Consider the following 7,559-nt stretch of genomic DNA (forward strand, 5'->3'; position numbering starts at 1 on the left):
ATGCCTTATGTGATTCCGACAATGCCACGTTTCGTAAAAAAAAGTCAAGTCTTCGATGCTCTACCATTGAATGTGTCACCCCCATAATAATATAATGTTCGGGAAGTGTGTTTCACTATGACCTGACGGAGAGGGGAATATCCAAAAAGGCTCACTAATGACATTATTTTTTCTCAACAAAACTAATCAAAAAGTGGAACAGAATTGTTATTTGTCGAAACGGTGAAGGGAAGATGGAATTCGGTAGGTCATTTAGAAAAACGATATGTAATTCCGACTATGCCACGTTTCGTAAAAAAAGTCAAGTCTTCGATTCTCTGCCATTGAATGTGTCACCCCCATAATAATATAATATTCGGAAAGTGTGTTTCACTATGACTTGACGAAGACGGGAAAATCCAAAAAGGCTCACTAATGACATTTTTTCCTAAAAAAACTAATCAAAAAGTGGAAGAGAATTGTTAGTTGTCGAAACGGTGAAGGAAATATGGAATTCGGTAGGTCATTTGGAAACGCCTCATGTGATTCCGACAATGCCAAGTTTCGTAAAAAAAAGTCAAGTCTTCGATGCTCTGCCATTGAATGTGTCACCCTCATAATAATATCTTCGGAAAGCGTGTTTCACTATGACCTGACGGAGAGGGGAAAATCCAAAAAGGCTCACTAATGACATTTTTTCCTAAAAAAACTAATCAAAAAGTGGAAGAGAATTGTTAGTTGTGGAAACGGTGAAGGAAATATGGAATTCGGTAGGTCATTTAGAAACACGTTATGTGATTCTGACAATGCCAAGTTTCGTAAAAAAAAGTCAAGTCTTCGATGCTCTGCCATTGAATGTGTCACCCCCATAATAATATAATATTCGGAAAGCGTGTTTCACTATGACCTGACGGAGAGGGGAAAATCCAAAAAGGCTCACTAATGACATTTTTTCCTAAAAAAACTAATCAAAAAGTGGAAGAGAATTGTTAGTTGTCGAAACGGTGAAGGAAATATGGAATTCGGTAGGTCATTTAGAAAAACGTTATGTGATTCTGACAATGCCAAGTTTCGTAAAAAAAAGTCAAGTCTTCGATGCTCTGCCATTGAATGTGTCACCCTCATAATAATATCTTCGGAAAGCGTGTTTCACTATGACCTGACGGAGAGGGGAAAATCCAAAAAGGCTCACTAATGACATTTTTTCCTAAAAAAACTAATCAAAAAGTGGAAGAGAATTGTTAGTTGTCGAAACGGTGAAGGAAATATGGAATTCGGTAGGTCATTTGGAAACGCCTCATGTGATTCCGACAATGCCAAGTTTCGTAAAAAAAAGTCAAGTCTTCGATGCTCTGCCAATGAAAGTGTCACCCCCATAATAATATAATATTCGAAAAGTGTGTTTCACTATGACTTGACGGAGAGGGAAAATCCAAAAAGGCTCACTAATGGCATTGTTTTTTCTCGATAAAACTAATCAAAAAGTGGAAGAGAATTGTTAGTTGTCGAAACGGTGAAGGGAATATGGAATTCGGTAGGTCATTTAGAAACACGTTATGTGATTCTGACAATGCCAAGTTTCGTAAAAAAAAGTCAAGTCTTCGATTCTCTGCCATTGAATGTGTCACCCCCATAATAATATAATATTCGGAAAGTGTTTCACTATGACTTGACGAAGACGGGAAAATCTAAAAAGGCTCACTAATGACATTTTTTCCTAAAAAAACTAATCAAAAAGTGGAAGAGAATTGTTAGTTGTCGAAACGGTGAAGGAAATATGGAATTCGGTAGGTCATTTGGAAACGCCTCATGTGATTCCGACAATGCCAAGTTTCGTAAAAAAAAGTCAAGTCTTCGATGCTCTGCCATTGAATGTGTCACCCCCATAATAATATAATATTCGGGAAGTGTGTTTCACTATGACCTGACGGAGAGGGGAATATCCAAAAAGGCTCACTAATGACATTATTTTTTCTCAACAAAACTAATCAAAAAGTGGAAGAGAATTGTTATTTGTCGAAACGGTGAAGGGAAGATGGAATTCAGTAGGTCATTTAGAAAAACGTTATGTGATTCCGACTATGCCACGTTTCGTAAAAAAAAGTCAAGTCTTCGATTCTCTGCCATTGAATGTGTCACCCCCATAATAATATAATATTCGGAAAGTGTGTTTCACTATGACTTGACGAAGACGGAAAAATCCAAAAAGGCTCACTAATGACATTTTTTCCTAAAAAAACTAATCAAAAAGTGGAAGAGAATTGTTAGTTGTCGAAACGGTGAAGGGAATATGGAATTCGGTAGGTCATTTAGAAACACGTTATGTGATTCTGACAATGCCAAGTTTCGTAAAAAAAAGTCAAGTCTTCGATGCTCTGCCATTGAATGTGTCACCCTCATAATAATATCTTCGGAAAGCGTGTTACACTATGACCTGACGGAGAGGGGAAAATCCAAAAAGGCTCACTAATGACATTTTTTCCTAAAAAAACTAATCAAAAAGTGGAAGAGAATTGTTAGTTGTCGAAACGGTGAAGGAAATATGGAATTCGGTAGGTCATTTAGAAACACGTTATGTGATTCTGACAATGCCAAGTTTCGTAAAAAAAAGTCAAGTCTTCGATGCTCTGCCATTTAATGTGTCACCCTCATAATAATATCTTCGGAAAGCGTATTTCACTATGACCTGACGGAGAGGGGAAAATCCAAAAAGGCTCACTAATGACATTTTTTCCTAAAAAAACTAATCAAAAAGTGGAAGAGAATTGTTAGTTGTCGAAACGGTGAAGGGAATATGGAATTCGGTAGGTCATTTAGAAACACGTTATGTGATTCTGACAATGCCATGTTTCGTAAAAAAAAGTCAAGTCTTCGATGCTCTGCCATTGAATGTGTCACCCTCATAATAATATCTTCGGAAAGCGTGTTACACTATGACCTGACGGAGAGGGGAAAATCCAAAAAGGCTCACTAATGACATTTTTTCCTAAAAAAACTAATCAAAAAGTGGAAGAGAATTGTTAGTTGTCGAAACGGTGAAGGAAATATGGAATTCGGTAGGTCATTTAGAAACACGTTATGTGATTCTGACAATGCCAAGTTTCGTAAAAAAAAGTCAAGTCTTCGATGCTCTGCCATTGAATGTGTCACCCTCATAATAATATCTTCGGAAAGCGTGTTTCACTATGACCTGACGGAGAGGGGAAAATCCAAAAAGGCTCACTAATGACATTTTTTCCTAAAAAAACTAATCAAAAAGTGGAAGAGAATTGTTAGTTGTCGAAACGGTGAAGGAAATATGGAATTCGGTAGGTCATTTAGAAACACGTTATGTGATTCTGACAATGCCAAGTTTCGTAAAAAAAAGTCAAGTCTTCGATGCTCTGCCATTGAATGTGTCACCCCCATAATAATATAATATTCGGAAAGCGTGTTTCACTATGACCTGACGGAGAGGGGAAAATCCAAAAAGGCTCACTAATGACATTTTTTCCTAAAAAAACTAATCAAAAAGTGGAAGAGAATTGTTAGTTGTCGAAACGGTGAAGGAAATATGGAATTCGGTAGGTCATTTAGAAAAACGTTATGTGATTCTGACAATGCCAAGTTTCGTAAAAAAAAGTCAAGTCTTCGATGCTCTGCCATTGAATGTGTCACCCTCATAATAATATCTTCGGAAAGCGTGTTTCACTATGACCTGACGGAGAGGGGAAAATCCAAAAAGGCTCACTAATGACATTTTTTCCTAAAAAAACTAATCAAAAAGTGGAAGAGAATTGTTAGTTGTCGAAACGGTGAAGGAAATATGGAATTCGGTAGGTCATTTGGAAACGCCTCATGTGATTCCGACAATGCCAAGTTTCGTAAAAAAAAGTCAAGTCTTCGATGCTCTGCCAATGAAAGTGTCACCCCCATAATAATATAATATTCGGAAAGTGTGTTTCACTATGACTTGACGGAGAGGGAAAATCCAAAAAGGCTCACTAATGGCATTGTTTTTTCTCAATAAAACTAATCAAAAAGTGGAAGAGAATTGTTAGTTGTCGAAACGGTGAAGGGAATATGGAATTCGGTAGGTCATTTAGAAACACGTTATGTGATTCTGACAATGCCAAGTTTCGTAAAAAAAAGTCAAGTCTTCGATGCTCTGCCATTGAAAGTGTCACCCCCATAATAATATAATATTCGGAAAGTGTGTTTCACTATGACTTGACGGAGAGGGAAAATCCAAGAAGGCTCACTAATGGCATTGTTTTTTCTCAACAAAACTAATCAAAAAGTGGGAGAGAATTGTTAATTGTCGAAACGGTGAAGGGAAGATGGAATTCGGTAGCTCATTTGGAAATGCCTTATGTGATTTCGACAATGCCACGTTTCGTAAAAAAAGTCAAGTCTTCGATGCTCTACCATTGAATGTGTCACCCCCATAATAATATAATATTCGGGAAGTGTGTTTCACTATGACCTGACGGAGAGGGGAATATCCAAAAAGGCTCACTATTGACATTATTTTTTCTCAACAAAACTAATCAAAAAGTGGAAGAGAATTGTTATTTGTCGAAACGGTGAAGGGAAGATGGAATTCGGTAGGTCATTTAGAAAAACGTTATGTGATTCCGACTATGCCACGTTTCGTAAAAAAAAGTCAAGTCTTCGATGCTCTGCCATTGAATGTGTCACCCTCATAATAATATCTTCGGAAAGCGTGTTTCACTATCACCTGACGGAGAGGGGAAAATCCAAAAAGGCTCACTAATGACATTTTTTCCTAAAAAAACTAATCAAAAAGTGGAAGAGAATTGTTAGTTGTCGAAACGGTGAAGGAAATATGGAATTCGGTAGGTCATTTGGAAACGCCTCATGTGATTCCGACAATGCCAAGTTTCGTAAAAAAAAGTCAAGTCTTCGATGCTCTGCCAATGAAAGTGTCACCCCCATAATAATATAATATTCGGAAAGTGTGTTTCACTATGACTTGACGGAGAGGGAAAATCCAAAAAGGCTCACTAATGGCATTGTTTTTTCTCAACAAAACTAATCAAAAAGTGGAAGAGAATTGTTATTTGTCGAAACGGTGAAGGGAATATGGAATTCGGTAGGTCATTTAGAAAAACGTTATGTGATTCCGACTATGCCACGTTTCGTAAAAAAAAGTAAAGTCTTCGATGCTCTGCCATTTAATGTGTCACCCTCATAATAATATCTTCGGAAAGCGTGTTTCACTATGACCTGACGGAGAGGGGAAAATCCAAAAAGGCTCACTAATGACATTTTTTCCTAAAAAAACTAATCAAAAAGTGGAAGAGAATTGTTAGTTGTCGAAACGGTGAAGGAAATATGGAATTCGGTAGGTCATTTAGAAACACGTTATGTGATTCTGACAATGCCAAGTTTCGTAAAAAAAAGTCAAGTCTTCGATGCTCTGCCATTGAATGTGTCACCCTCATAATAATATCTTCGGAAAGCGTGTTTCACTATGACCTGACGGAGAGGGGAAAATCCAAAAAGGCTCACTAATGACATTTTTTCCTAAAAAAACTAATCAAAAAGTGGAAGAGAACTGTTAGTTGTCGAAACGGTGAAGGAAATATGGAATTCGGTAGGTCATTTAGAAACACGTTATGTGATTCTGACAATGCCAAGTTTCGTAAAAAAAAGTCAAGTCTTCGATGCTCTGCCATTAAATGTGTCACCCTCATAATAATATCTTCGGAAAGCGTGTTTCACTATGACCTGACGGAGAGGGGAAAATCCAAAAAGGCTCACTAATGACATTTTTTCCTAAAAAAACTAATCAAAAAGTGGAAGAGAATTGTTAGTTGTCGAAACGGTGAAGGAAATATGGAATTCGGTAGGTCATTTGGAAACGCCTCATGTGATTCCGACAATGCCAAGTTTCGTAAAAAAAAGTCAAGTCTTCGATGCTCTGCCAATGAAAGTGTCACCCCCATAATAATATAATATTCGGAAAGTGTGTTTCACTATGACTTGACGGAGAGGGAAAATCCAAAAAGGCTCACTAATGGCATTGTTTTTTCTCAACAAAACTAATCAAAAAGTGGAAGAGAATTGTTATTTGTCGAAACGGTGAAGGGAAGATGGAATTCGGTAGGTCATTTAGAAAAACGTTATGTGATTCCGACTATGCCACGTTTCGTAAAAAAAAGTCAAGTCTTCGATTCTCTGCCATTGAATGTGTCACCCCCATAATAATATAATATTCGGAAAGTGTGTTTCACTATGACTTGACGAAGACGGGAAAATCCAAAAAGGCTCACTAATGACATTTTTTCCTAAAAAAACTAATCAAAATGTGGAAGAGAATTGTTAGTTGTCGAAACGGTGAAGGAAATATGGAATTCGGTAGGTCATTTGGAAACGACTCATGTGATTCCGACAATGCCAAGTTTCGTAAAAAAAAGTCAAGTCTTCGATGCTCTGCCATTGAAAGTGTCATCCCCATAATAATATAATATTCGGAAAGTGTGTTTCACTATGACTTGACGGAGAGGGAAAATCCAAAAAGGCTCACTAATGGCATTGTTTTTTCTCAACAAAACTAATCAAAAAGTGGGAGAGAATTGTTAATTGTCGAAACGGTGAAGGGAAGATGGAATTCGGTAGCTCATTTGGAAATGCCTTATGTGATTTCGACAATGCCACGTTTCGTAAAAAAAAGTCAAGTCTTCGATGCTCTGCCATTGAATGTGTCACCCCCATAATAATATAATATTCGGAAAGTGTGTTTCACTATGACTTGACTAAGACGGGAAAATCCAAAAAGTCTCACTAATGACATTTTTTCCTAAAAAAACTAATCAAAAAGTGGAAGAGAATTGTTAGTTGTCGAAACGGTGAAGGGAATATGGAATTCGGTAGGTCATTTAAAAACACGTTATGTGATTCTGACAATGCCAAGTTTCGTAAAAAAAAGTCAAGTCTTCGATGCTCTGCCATTGAAAGTGTCACCCCCATAATAATATAATATTCGGGAAGTGTGTTTCACTATGACCTGACGGAGAGGGGAATATCCTGAAAGGCTCACTAATGACATTATTTTTTCTCAACAAAACTAATCAAAAAGTGGAAGAGAATTGTTATTTGTCGGAACGGTAAAGGGAAGATTGAATTCGGTAGGTCATTTAGAAAAACGTTATGTGATTCCGACTATGCCACGTTCCGTAAAAAAAAGTCAAGTCTTCGATTCTCTGCCATTGAATGTGTCACCCCCATAATGATATAATATTCGGAAAGAGGGTTTTACTATGACTTGACGGAGACGGGAAAATCCAAAAAGGCTCACTAATGACATTTTTTCCTAAACAAACTAATCAAAAAGTGGAAGAGAATTGTTAGTTGTCGAAACGGTGAAGGGAATATGGAATTCGGTAGGTCATTTAGAAACACGTTATGTGATTCTGACAATGCCACGTTTCGTAAAAAAAAGTCAAGTCTTCGATGCTCTGCCATTGAATGTGTCACCCCCATAATAATATAATATTCGGAAAGTGTGTTTCACTATGACTTGACGAAGACGGGAAAATCCAAAAAGGCTCACTAATGACATTTTTTCCTAAAAA

The sequence above is a fragment of the Diorhabda sublineata genome, chromosome Y (genome assembly GCF_026230105.1).
Source record: "Diorhabda sublineata isolate icDioSubl1.1 chromosome Y, icDioSubl1.1, whole genome shotgun sequence".
Classification (NCBI taxonomy): domain Eukaryota; kingdom Metazoa; phylum Arthropoda; class Insecta; order Coleoptera; family Chrysomelidae; genus Diorhabda; species Diorhabda sublineata.